Raw genomic sequence first — 13,822 nt, forward strand, 5'->3', positions numbered from 1 at the left:
CCTGGGGGACAGAGGGAAAGCTTGTGCTGCTGAGTTGGTGCACACCAGACACTCCTGAGAAGCTGGGATAAGGACCCAAAAACACATCCAACAGGTACCAGCTTTGAAGTTGATGTCATTCTTTCAGCACTGGGACATCCATGAAACCCAACAGCCCCAAGAGCTGAACCAGTGCCCCTGAATCTCAAAAGATCTGTTTGATCCCACATGCAGACAGAGGGCCATTTCAGACAATGGGGTAATTCTGTTCCTGTGCCAATGATACCTGTTGCATCCATCACTGGAAGATGTATCTGAACACCACAACTGGCCCAAGCTACAGCTGCTCACAGCCAGTCCCCAAAGCAGCACTGGAAGATTCAAGGCTCACTTGATCCAGTATAAATTCCCCTAAAGCCCAGCAAGAGTCAGCTGTTCCCTCCACAGAGGTCAGCCCTGCCATGACCTCACATGACAGCTTAAGCACACATTAAAGGAAGACACAGCTCACAGTGTACCTGGCATCATCCTTTATCCCTCTGCAAAGCAAATGTAAAAGGTTACTGTGCCAAAACAGCAGGACTCTACAATTATTGTGGGTATTATCTAAATCCATCATTTACAAATATGCACAAACAGTTCCAGTAGACTCTTTGAGCAGAACCAGCTGTTGAGCAGACAGGGCAGACTCCAGAGTATGATCAGTGATGGATCTGTCAAAAAATACTAAAATGGAACCATTTTCTTGCTAAATACTTGGCAAGACACCAGAGAATTTGTCAGAACATCACAAAGAAGGAGGAGGGAGAAGTGGAAAGAATGAAAAAAACCCCCACGTTCTTGCAAAAATTCTCTTTTTTTTTCCTAATGCTACTTTTCTCTTGGAATCCTTTTTAGCTTGGCATGGGAACACGCCTTATGATAACAGATCAGAATTAAAATCACTGTTTTGACTGATCCCACACAGCATTCTTCTTCTCACCCACCCCAGATCTCTCTCCCAAGGAAAATTGTGCGAGTCAGAGGGTTTCTTGCCAAAGTTTCAGGCAGTTCACACCAGGCAGCCTTAGAGAACTAGAGATCCTAGAAGACAGGGTGAGAGAGCTTGGCACAGTGTTGTGTTCTAGCCACATACAGGTGCCCTCAGGACTGGACTGGTCTCAGGACACCCCAGAAACGTGCACCCAATCTGAGACAGGAGCCCCACAGACACAATTTGTAGCTATGTTCAATAATCATCTCCAGTTACACAGAACAGATTTACTTCAGAATAGCTCCGGAGCACCTGCAATCTATAGTTTTTCTCTTTTACAGGCAATCAGATGTTTCTGGGCTATTTTGATACACAACATTACTCTAGGAAATAACACACTATCAAAGAGCAGCGATAACCAGGAGGTTATTTAGGACTACACAGGCAAGTCCAGCAGCATCCCTTCCCCTCCCTGCTGAAGCAGGACTCCTCTCCCATCGAGGATTTGTTCCAAGCTCAGAGTGCTGGTGCTGGCAGACCCAGCCACGTGGTGGGGACACATCCTTGGTGAGATGCTGGGGGAACACCAAGGGCAGCGCTGGCCTGAGCCGTGTGAGGGAAATGCAGATTGCTGCCATGGCCAGGCTGCCGCAGGCAGGGACTGCCCGCAGGGACACGGCTCTCCTGCCCTCCCACGGGAAGCATCAAGCAAGCAGGTCCAAACAACAGGACAGCGACTCAGTTGCCAAGCCAAGAACCTTAAATATTAATTCAGGACCCCCTGGAGTGGGCTGAGATCAGGAACAAGGACCTTGATGCAGTAACATCCTTAACTGAGGGAAGGGAAGAGATCAGGAAAGAGCAAATCAGTGATGCAAGAGACGCCTCAGACTCTATCTGCTGTGACAGTCCAAGTTGAGAGAAAGCCCCGGGGTTGTCTGTGGCACACACACATGCAGACTCCAGGACAACACTCAGGGGAAGCCTTTTCCTTCCTTCCAAGAGCCATAAGCTATCTGGAGAGGGAGGCAGGTGTGGTTTCCCTTGACCCCAGCTCTGGCAGGGGTGGGGCTGCCCTGTGCCAGCAGTGCAGGGGTGCAGTGGCACAGGGAGCCCAGCCCTCCTGCAGCTGGCAGCGCTGAGCTCAGCCTGCACCTCTGGAAAGGAAATGGAAACGTGACTAATTGCTGACGGGAGATTAATGGTGCCCTGCCTGTTAAACCCCAAACCACGGCAGGGCTGCACGCTGCCACTCCTCTGCTGCCTCTGCCATAGCACAACAGCACCTCTAGGAGAGGAATCACGAGCATTCCTCTTTGGAGTGTGTGTGCTGGATTAAGGCAATAATAGCCAGCATAATCAGAACAGGCAATTGGGGATACAAGCATCATAAAGGACATTGTGCTACTCCACCCCTCCTCGGCTCATCTGCCCTTGGGATGATCTTTGAGAGAGTTTCAGCATCCCTGGCTCTAGGACAGCCTTTCCCATGGCCCACTGCATCCTCGGGATCAGGGGCCATGGATCACTCACCTGGCTGCAAGAGACTGGGAGAGGTTTCTGTGTGCTGCTTCCAGGGGATCTGCAGCTGCTGGTGATGCACAGACCCCCACTGGAGGCAGAAGCTCAAACCTTCACTGGGGGAGATTTAGGGTTCTGCAAATCCCAGAGGATTCAAGCCACTGATTTAACCCAGCCCTGGCTAATTCAGGTAATACTGTGGACAGCTTTTGCTCTTTTTGCCCCCCAGAATCTGGAGGGTAGCCACCAGTTGGACAGCTGATTCACACAGACACTGACAGGCACAGCCCTTCAGCTGCTGGGGTTAATGGTTTGGCAGCTCAGCTGGGCCTAACTTATTGTTCTCCAGTGATGTTTCTTAGAGTGCAAGGGGCTTTCACAGGAGTAATTCCAACAATTATTAGCTATGTACTACTTTGGCAAAAAGGGTTTCAAAGGGTCAAGTTTTTCTTCCTGAGTCTGTTCTTCACTATTACTGCAGGGCTTCAGCTCAGAGACCACTTGCAGAGCTGTTAAACGTTCATCCCCATCAAAATTCAACCTTGAGTGCAGAGGATCTGGCAAGATATCTCTAGGCCAAATCCTCCCTGGGACTGTCTTCTGATCAGCCTCTCTTTTAGGAGTTTAATGAGTAAAAATATATCTGGAAATAGAACAGAATGGTGCCTGGAGAGGGAAGAGAACAGCACAGCTGAGCCACAGACCAGAGCAACACAGTGCAGGTCTGACTGGTGGAGCTGAGGCTGTTGGGCACAGGCCCACCAATGGCAGCTTTAAAGGTGTGACATAGCACAGGCAGCCCCTAAAACATTTGTGAGGAGCACTGGAAAATGGCCGGGCTGGCCAAATCAAGAAATAAGCACAAGGAGTTTCTGGCTTCACACAGCACTGCTGAGATCAGGTCAGAAAAAAAGCACAAGAGCAGAGTAAATTCAAATGTAAGAGCCTTTGAGAATGGTAGAGAAAAAGGATACAAAAAGGGAACAAAATTAAATGCTGCATGGAGTTGAGAGGACAAACAAATATGCAAGGGGAAGAAAACCACTTACCTGATGAGAAAGCAAACATGGATGGAGCCCTGGAGTCTGATCTGCACAAGCCTGCAGGTCTGTGCTCACCCACCTGTTACTGCACAAAGGCTCCAAGTGGCTTCATGCAAACACCTCCCATTGCATGAGGGCAGAGATTTGTGCACCAGTAAAACTATTCACCATTCATTAATGTTAATTCTCTATTTCAAAACACACAGATAACCCACAAAATAATAACAACAACAAAAAAGGCAAATATAGTAAAGAATTTATGCAATCAATTGCATAGGATGAACAGTAAATAATTAGAGAAAAGTCTTGGCAGATTCATCACAGATTAAAGAAGTTAAAGTAAATTATGCCCAAGAAAATCTCACAGAGCAAGCCATTAGTGGGCTGGCTTACAGAGAATGCTCACAGGAGAGGGCACAGTTAGCTGGATGATCTGTTTGCAATGAACTGTGCCACCTGTAATACTGAAGTACCTCACAGACTCTCAGCAGTGTGTTTACTGTGAAGCATCACAGCAAGAACCCTTTGCACCAGTTTGGACTGGCAGCTTTTTCCTATTCCCTTCATGTGTAACATGAGCTTCCTTTCAATGGAAAGAAAAAGGACTTCTGGAAACTGAATATCCCAGCAAAGGGAACAGAAAAAATCATCTTCAAATTGTAGGGGAAACAGCTGGGGGAGATGAAAATAGTTTTCAAACAAACAGAAGTGTTCATAAATGCAGGACAACTCAGTCTCTCTTTTGCTATGGTAAGAAGACAAAGTGATTGAAGATGGAGTGTGGTACAGGTCCCCAGGACTCAAAACACACTGATTTCTGTATGATACACTAAATAAACAGGGAACATCACAGGGCAGCTTGCTCCACACAGGGTTCACAGAGGGGACACATTACTATTTACTACACAGTACATTAGAATGACAGTGACACACACCACTCAGAGGTGATCATTATTACTGGCTGCTTAAGGGATGATTTGAGAAATGATCTGTAAATTTAATTTTTAATTAAGCCAGAAGCCCTAAGGGCCTTCTGAGTTCAAGCATTAAGGGGGGAAGAGGGGGAAATCAATTCTTGGTGATGGAGAGGTCTAGTAGAATCTAATAGGCCTGGGTAATATATCAAGAAGCTTTTAAGATCAGTCACAGAGCTCAACAGAGGAAAGCCTAAAACCCAATTTCAGATAAAAAACTATGCTGTAAAGTGGAATGGATGGTCACCATTGTTCAAACCTCTGAAAAGCTACTGTCTTGAGCTCTGACACACGTATTACTCAGAAAATAGATAAATGATTAACACCAGCATGCAGAACTTCCCAGGGAAGCCCTCATGCTTCTCTCCAACCACCTTGGAAAAACAGCCATGGCCAAATGACCTTGAAATCACTCTAAAGCTCCAGCATGGCCAGAATGGGCTAGATCAACTATTAATAATCAGTCATCAGAACATCCTATTAAGGAGTAAATTTGTGCTGAGAGGCAAGTCTAGTTCCCTTGGATGCACAGCACAGGTCTGTCAGTGTGGGAACTCTAGATGCTGACAATCTTGGACTCTCTGTGCTGACAGGCACAGAACTTCAGGGAAGCATTGCATTTGACCTGAGGCCTTAAAACAGGCTTCCAAAAATGGGTGATAGTACTGGGATCATGGGGATGTAGTTTGGATAGTATTGTGTGATCTCACAGGGTGAAAAACTTGGATTTGGGATTTTAGTGTACGGTGACTTATGGGAGCCAAGATGGAGAACTCTGGGATTAGTGGATTAGTTGTCTTTTTGCACCTTCTTCTTCACAAATTTGGATGGTTTTCTGTAACTGGGTGAAAGAAGTCTGCACTGCAGGTTTTGGGTGATCATTATTGGGCTAGAAACATAAATAATATAGATGTCCACTTGTTATTGGATAATTAAGGCTTAAATATCCTTGAGCAGACACCATTTTAGCTCACTTTCTAGACTTATTAGAGAGAACTCAAATCTTGTGAGCTTGTAATAGATAAGGATAATAAATTTCAGAGTAAGACTTCAAAAACAACATCTCCTGAGTTATATTCACCCTGATCTTGGAGCAGGAAAGATCCAGGAATTCCAACACATCAGATTCATGGCAGCAGCCATTGCTGGAAGGGACTTGGCTCTGAGTGCCCCTGACCTGCACAGCACAGTTGTCACAAAATCACAAAGTGAAGATCTTCCAGCCCACCTCCTGACTCCAGGCTCACAGCACCAGATGAGCTGTAGCCAAGGCTGCTGTGAGAAAGGACCAATGTCCTAAGAAGGCCACTCCTGTCATCTCTGAGATATTGTCATGACTGGGGGTGGAGTCTTTCCGCAATGACTGGAGAAAAACAAATATTGCACCCGTTTGCAAAAAGGGCCAAAGAGATGGTCTGGGGAGCAGTCAACTTTGCCTTGGTTGGTGAGAAAGTTACAGGCTCCTCTCAGAATTCTGAGAAGCTTGGATCAATCAGAATGGACTAAACAATGATAAATTATGCCTTATCAAACATGACTGCCTGCTCTGGGAGAACATCTGGAGCTGCACATATGAGGGGAGCTGTGGATGCTCCTGACCATCATTTACCCTGATTTCCACAGTACTTTCATAATTTACCCTGATTTCCACAGTACTTTCGACACCACCTCCAACAATCATTATACAGTTGAATGTGTCTCAGTCTGCAAAGGTGGAGGAGACAAAGATGGGCAAAGAAATGGATGGTTGGGTCGTAGAGGGTAGGAGTTAATGGAGCCTGGGCTCTGCAGGGGTCTGCACCAAGATCTGTCCTCCTTGGGATCTTTATCAGAGACCTGCAGGAGCTGAGAGCCCTCTTGCCAGCTTTGAAATGACACCATCCTGGGGTGAAGAGCTGATCCAGGGCAGGGCTGCCCCTCAGAGGGAGCCATGGGCTGGGGGAGACACCAAAATCCTCCCTTCAGCTCACATGCAAGACCATATGCATATTTTCAAGAAGGAAGCTGGGCAGAGGAAATGAGTGAGAAATTAGATGGATGGTCTTGTTTTCACAAACCTTCTCTTCTGAGAAACAAGTCATTTATCAAAGTGCTCTAATCCTACCAACTGTCATAACACTTGGTCTAATTACATCTGGAGAACAATGAGCTTATGTTCAGGAAGAAACTGTCTGCAACAGGGTTGGTAGAAAAACTCTGCTATGCATGATCTTAGATCACAGGTCCAAATGCAAGAACAAACACCTCCAAGAAGGGTTTGGTGATGATTGCATAAAGCAAACTCCTGGTATTTGACAATCAAAAAAAAAAAAAAAAAAAAAAGGTTGGTTAATTTTCTGTTTTTTCATAAAATACCATTCCTAGTGCATTAATCTGCATCAGGGAAGCTCTGAAGTTTCAGATTACATGTTTGGGGGGAAAGTTGCAAAATTCATCTTTTGAAAGACTACAAAACACATTCAAGAATTGTTAAAAACGCTGAAAATTCTTGGGCTGAGGCTCCCCAATGCAGCTTCCTGCAGAGGTGCTGATGTCATGGTGGGTCCCAGCAATGCAAGCACTGCTTAACTCCTGCCTTGGGGAAAATGCCCTTCCAGCCTCACACTGCAGAGCCCACTGGAGAGGAGCCACCCCTTCCTGTGGTGGCCTCAGCAGGGCTGTTTGGGAGCACAGCACCAATAGCAAGTCCCCACCAGACTGATTTATCAAGGGAGGACCTCACTCTGCTGCTCAGGCACTGATTTGACACCAGAGGCTGCGTTTCAGCAGCACCAATGCTCACATCCATTTCATTAACACTCCCAGAGCAAAAGGTGGAGGGAGGGAGGAGAGGGAGATCACCTCAGCAGCAGCAAAGCCAGGCTCTTAGGAAAACAGCCATCATTTGGATTCTTGATACAGAGTCTGGGGACCATCTGCAAAGCAAGATAACACTTGCATCCTGGATAAAGGTGCCAGAGTCAGGAGAAAGTAGACAAAACCAAAATACACAGTAACACAAAGCAATACACACAAAATATGAGCACTGGGACCAAAGAAGATTGATTTTCATAGACAGCATCTAAAAGGTGATTGGATATATGGAGTTCTCCCCATGGTTGGGAGCATTACTTAATATCACATTGAAAGAAATCTAATTTTCCATCAGTGTCCTGAGTATATATATTACATACCATCTTTTTGCTGCAGGCAGAGTAGCAAGGAAGGGATCAAATGAGAATAAGCATAAAGAGGAGTTTATTAATCACCCATGAGAAAGTATTTCCACACCACCAGTGCATCCCTTGCCTTCTGAATTTTACCCACAGAAGACCTTGGGACTAGGGCTCTGGAAATTGTGACTGTTATGGGTCTTTCATGAGATGTTGAGGCCACTAATACACACTGAGGGACAGATCTTACCCAGATGAAATGGCCACACCATCGGGATATCAAGGACCCCAGGTCTCTGACATCAGCTGCCCACAGTGCAGGCTTGAGGCAATCCTTTAACTCAGGAGAACACAAACACACAGAGCACTGCCCAGGCTGGCACTGAGCCTCACCCTGGAACGGCCCCAAAAACCACATGGAAGTTGTTAGAAGGAGGAACGTGTTTCCAAGGAACAGAAAGCATTGGACGTAAGTTGTATTCCTTTCAATTTATTCCTGTAAATTTTGTGCTTGCTAACCTAAAAAAAACCCCAAATTTTCAAACCCTGTGAAGCAAATGAAAGGGATTTCTAGTTTGTCACTTTCCTACAAAAAAAATTATCTGATGAAGAAACTGAAAACTAGACATCAGATGATGGTATTGTTTCAGGCTGTCAAACCTGATTTAACTCAGTGAGATTCTGGTGCCAACACACTGCCTCCCGTGGCTTTATTTGTCTGGGCAGGCACTTGACAGCAGCTCAGCCCCCCCAGGCTCACACTGCAGGATCCAAATGGATCCCGAGCCTCCTCAGGAGAGACAGATGGTGAGCTTTTCACGAGTACTTGTTACCTCTCAGCTGGAAAAGTGAGTCACAGGTCAAAGCTGTGTCTGTGCCAGGGTGCTGTGCACAATCCCAGCTCCTCTGTAATGCAAAGGTGAAGATTGCCCAGCTGATGCCCCTGGGTTGCCCAGGCATGCAGGGGTGATGGAACCACTGCAGGCAATGCCCTGCACATGGCACCAGGGCTTGGGGAGCACCTGGGAGGAGGAGCTGCTCCCCTCTGGCCTGTTCCCCTGGGCACCCAGCACTGCAGGGCTGCTCCAAGGCTGGCAAAGGCTCAGCCCCTGCCCTGCACACCCCCAGGGCAAGCAGGGGTTGCTGGCAGGAAAGCTCAGGCTCCTCCCGAGGTCATGTTTTATGTTCACTTAAAAATTAATAGGGGGGAACCTAATTAGAACTATGAAATGGGTATGCAGAGATGTGCCCTCTGCTGCGAATGGAATAATAAAATTTGGTGTGTGTTTGAGGGAAAAAACCCTGGGAAATGTGTCTGAGCCCTGGAGAAGGAACACACACTAATCCCAGAGACCCCACTGAGGGGTTTGGCTAAACTCCCCCAACCTCACACCAGCAGCCCCTGCACTGGGGCAGCTGCAGCATCTGAGGATGCAGGAGATTCTAATGCCACCCACCAGGCAAGAGGCTGAGCCACCAAAACCCTCAACCAGCCAGACTGTGCAGCCTGTCATGAAAAAACCCCTCAAAACCAGTCCCTGGAGCAATGCTGGTGCCTCTGCAGAGCCAGAACACCCCCAAAGGGTGGGGTGATGCTCCAGGGGAGCTGCCAGGCCCAGCCCCAAAGGGGCACCCACAGCCACAGGGACCCCCACGGGCTCAGCCAGGAAACACTCACTGCCCAGCTAGCTTGGATTTTCTTTTGCTCAAGGATAAACGAGGATAAGTGAGCTTGTTTTGCAATAATAGAGATTTCTATGTCTCAAACAAGAACAAAGAAGCAGAAACAAAATAACCATCATCATCATCATCCAAATTTAAAACCCTCAGAAACATTCTTTTCCAAAGAGAGTAACCAAGAGACACCTTCTCAGTGCTTCACTTGAGCATGATGCCAGAGCTGGCTGAACTTGGGGGTAAAGGAGGCAGAGCGGGGAAAATAAGTATTTTCAAGGTTAGAAACCTGTCACTCAGCATCCTTCATGACAAAATTCTGAATTATTATTTTTCTGGGAAACAGAAATTTTCATTTTGATTATTTTTTAAAATACTTTTCATTTTTCATTCTTTTTCAGTTAAGGTAAAGGAGAAAAACTGATAGAAAATCTGATAAGTGAAACCTTGCTTGACCTTTTCTTTCTCCATAATTTTATTGGAAAGAAACTGAGAATGCCTCTTCTGTAAACCCTCACTTTTTACAGCTATTCCAATCTTCCTGTGAAAAGATGAGAGAAGGAAGTGAGAAAACCCAAGTCCTAGATTTAAGGCAAAAATAAGATTTCAACAAAAATACATTACATAAAAATCCTAGAAGTCATTAATTTCTAAAATAACCCTCCTTTACTTGACAACTTTTTTTTTTATTTATAGGTGCTTGACTACCAGATTGGTATTCACTGATGTTACTCAAATATAAATTCATTCAACAGTCTGTAACTCTTAAATGATGCATTTAGAGCTTCGTTTCAGATGCACTTTATTCACCATTTGTTCTTGCCCTGCTGCAAAGGTGTCCAGCATCCAACCAGGCAGAAAAGCATCAGAGACCCCAAGTACTGCAGCCCTGGCAAACCTTGAACACCTTGCTCCAAAGAGAAGCAGCATCACTCACATCCTACCTGCCAATTGCTCAGAAACTTCAGGGGTGCCAGAGAGATGTCAACAATTTGGTGATAACTTATTATTACTATTATTAGGCCAAGAAATGGGCACACCTGACCTGCAGATGCTGTCCTTGGGGCACCCACAGTCAGCCTCTCCTCTGCCTCAGCTCTGGCTCCTCCACCCATTAATTTTGGGTGATCACAGGTACCTGAGGAGAGCCATGCCCGTGAGTCATCTAAGAGCATAATGTCCTACATGACAGCAGCTGTGTGATTTTTTTTCAATTTTTCTTTTTTAAAAGCACCATATTCTGTTTCAGTTGGCAGCAGGACACTGACTATGAAAACTGGATGTTGAGCCAGCAGGAACCATGGAGTCTGAGGAACACAGATTGAATTAACCTCCTGAGGTGTCCCTGTGGGGAAAAACCATAACCATTGCTTCTGCTTAAAGTCTGTGCTTTCCCAAACACAGCTGTAAATCCAGAGACATTAGAGATGCTCAGGCACTGCAGGCTGCAGCACTGCACACACAGGGTATAGCTGCTGTCTGAGGCCCTGCACACCTCCCCAGCTGTCACTCCCTAATGTAAATGTGAAGTCAACAGGGACCATCCAGGAACACCACACCCACAGGTGGGGTGCCAGGTCTGCCCAGATAAGGAAATTTTCTGTCTACTCCAGCTTAACAGCAAAACTTCTTGACCCTAATTAGGTCCCAGAACAATTAGGTCCCAGAGAAGAAGCCCCCAGACCCAGAATTATTTTCCTTCCAACAAATGCATAAATATTTCCCTTTAGCAATGATAGAGAGACCATTATTTAAGTTGATACACAAAGATGGGAGAATCCCCTGGTTACACAGTGTTAGTGTTGCAGACCCTGAAATTAAACCTTGATTCCTTTACAACTCAAGACAAGTTCCAGACAGTGGGCTGAAAATACATTTCAAACTGATCTTCAACATTCAGGACCATCTGTTTCCTTTTTGCGTGAAGTATTTTTATTTTCTGTAAGTAATGATCTTAAACAGATTTTAGGAGATTTGTTATTAATAAAGGAATGTGAAAAAATTCCAGGAAGGCAAAAAAACACATTCTGCACCTAGGTCTGCTCAGGAGCCTGGGCGTTGCTTTGAAGACTCTGTGTTCTGTTACATCCTTAAATCCAGATTTCCGTGTCTGAATAAAGCAAGTCTCATCTTCAGCACTGAACCACCCTTTGTGTAGCATTGTTTAGGAGAGGGAGCGACAGCGATTTCCACACCTGGATCTTCCCCGGGAGCCGCAGCCTCACGGCAGAGCGCAATTAGGCAGCCTGGAGTTCGGCCAGGACATTAAGGTTAATGGCCCTACTGCTGCCAAGTGCCACAGGATGCTCAGTGAGTGCAGGCAGCAGAGGAGCCACAGCGGGGCTCGTCCAGAGCTGGCACCTCCACTGCCCCCTGTCCTGGGAGCCCTGTCCGTGGGGACAAGGGCTGCACCCAGGACAGGCAGGGACAGCCCTGCTGCCACCCCCAAACCACCCCTTGCACACACCAGGAGCCAGATGACAGCACCAGTGAAGACAGGCAGGGGTTCAAATGGCATAAACTTCCTAAAAGCACAGACAGTAAGGTCTGATTCGAATTATACCAAGAGGCTGCATCGTCACTGGGCATTCAGCAATAGTTTAATGCAACCAGCACAACCCTCAGTCACTGCTGTCTCCCCACATCTATTACTGAAGCTCTGTTTTGGCCCAGAAAGATGCGTGAAACACATCACACCAACTGGAACAAAATGCATCCAAAAAAAAAAAAAAAAATCAAATAAATAAATAATTTCTAAAGTAGAGCTCCCCTCTTTTGTCTAGGTGCAGCTCTGCTGCTGTGGCTCCTGTGAGCAGCCATGGCCCAGGGGAGGACACAGGAAAGCCCCTGAAGGGAGCACTGTGTTTTAAGTAACCCTGCATGGTGGAAGGGACAAATGACCCACAATTCAAGCAAGAGATTTCCCATACAGTATTTGTGTTTCCTTACAGATGCTGCGGGAAGAGCTCCTGCTCTGTGCTGTGCACACCCCCCTCACAGCCCCAGGACAGGGGCACTGCTCCATCTCTGCTCTGCTGCTGTCACTCACAATGGGTCATTAGCTTTGGGTGGGTGCTGCCTCTAACACCAATATCTGAACCAAAATTAGCACATCGGTACAACAGCCATGGAGCGCCAGAGCTGGCTCATGTCAGCCATTTATTGACTGTAGTCAGTCCCTAAATCTGTTTTGCAGCTGCTGTCTGCATAAATAATGAATAAAGCAATAAATCTGGCTGGGTTACCAAACTCTTTCATTCAGCTTCTCTTGAACCAGTTAAATTCTGCTGTGATTCATCTGCCTGCCTCAGCCCCAGGGAGACACTTGCTGGAGGAGGGAGGAGAGGGGGCTTCATTTCTGTGCACTGCTGAGGAGCATCCAAAACCAATTCCCTTTCAGCTGCAATCCTGCTTTCCCTCATTTTTATTGAGGCAGGGAGCAAGCCTGAGCCCCTTTTGAACTGCAGTATCTTACCCTTCTCCAGGCACAGGTCACTGATTGCACGACAGGAATATCAGATGCTCAGGTTTTCTTTTTAATGAAAATCCATGTTGCCCTTTTTTGTCCGAGGTGATGCCACCAGAAGTCACTTGCTGTTGTCCTTTCAGAGAGAACCCCTGCTGCCTCCCTGTGCCACAGCAGGAGCACACTGAGTTGGTGGTGTGGGGAGATGCCACCACCCACCACGGGGCAGGACCCAGTGCCAGGCAGGGCCAGGTGCCACAGGAGGCTGCTGGGTGACCTCAGCCCTTGAGGAGCCCTTGGCAGCAATGCCAGGGAGAGCCTGACAGGTACAGAGCCATGAAGGAAAGGATTTACTGGATCTAACATGCAAACAGCCTCCAGATAAATAACAGCAAAAGAGGCTGTCTAAATATAAAGCCAGGTTTATATCTGGAAAAACGTCTCTTCCAGTTTCAGCTAATTGCTGCCTCTTGATTGCATGAACTGCCAAAGCTTTGTGTTTCTATTACAGCTTTTTCCAGCAGAATGATCTCTTTCTGTGACATGGATTTTACCATTTTCTAGAGTCATTATGCCTTTTCTGGATCTCATCATGCTCATGGCATATTACATGAGTTTCTGCTTGCCCCAACTCACTTACTTGTTAATAGATTCTCTGTCTTTGGCATATTTCTTGCCATTTCTCCACTGTTGAAAGAAATTATCCTACATAGCACTAAAACCACAGTTACACTAATGATCAGCTCTGTAATGTGATTTTTCTTGTTTTAACCATCAGGAATAAAAATCAGCATGTTCAACATACTATTCAGTTACCTTACCAGTCATGTTTTTCTATTTCAAAATAATTTCTATTCTTTTACCACAGGCTCTCCCAGTTTACACCTCACACATCATCCTGTCATCTTCACTGTGGCTTTGGGTGGTTTTTTTTGTTTTCACTCTAAATTTTGAGCTGGTAGTCTGGGGGTATGTTCCCAGAACGTGTGAGATATCAGGGCTTGCCTTTTACTCTAAAGCACCAAGATTTGTTTATTTGC

At 46.2% G+C, this 13,822-nt stretch overlaps 1 long non-coding RNA gene across 3 annotated transcripts in view; it reads right to left on the minus strand.

Annotated features, from left to right (window-relative positions):
* The window catches only part of LOC134559499 (uncharacterized), a 78,271-nt gene extending 65,015 nt beyond the window's left edge, over nt 1-13,256 (minus strand). Inside the window, exon 1 of one of the 3 annotated variants that reach the window (XR_010082521.1) lies at nt 3,523-3,592. This is a non-coding gene — a long non-coding RNA (uncharacterized LOC134559499). Of the gene's footprint in view, nt 1-3,522; nt 3,593-7,892; nt 7,976-12,791 lie in introns of those variants that run through there. The other 2 variants (XR_010082519.1, XR_010082520.1) reach the window with 2 other exon arrangements.
* Nucleotides 13,257-13,822: the final 566 nt, after the last annotated feature.

The sequence above is a fragment of the Prinia subflava genome, chromosome 17, assembly GCF_021018805.1.
Source record: "Prinia subflava isolate CZ2003 ecotype Zambia chromosome 17, Cam_Psub_1.2, whole genome shotgun sequence".
NCBI classification, from domain to species: Eukaryota; Metazoa; Chordata; class Aves; order Passeriformes; family Cisticolidae; genus Prinia; species Prinia subflava.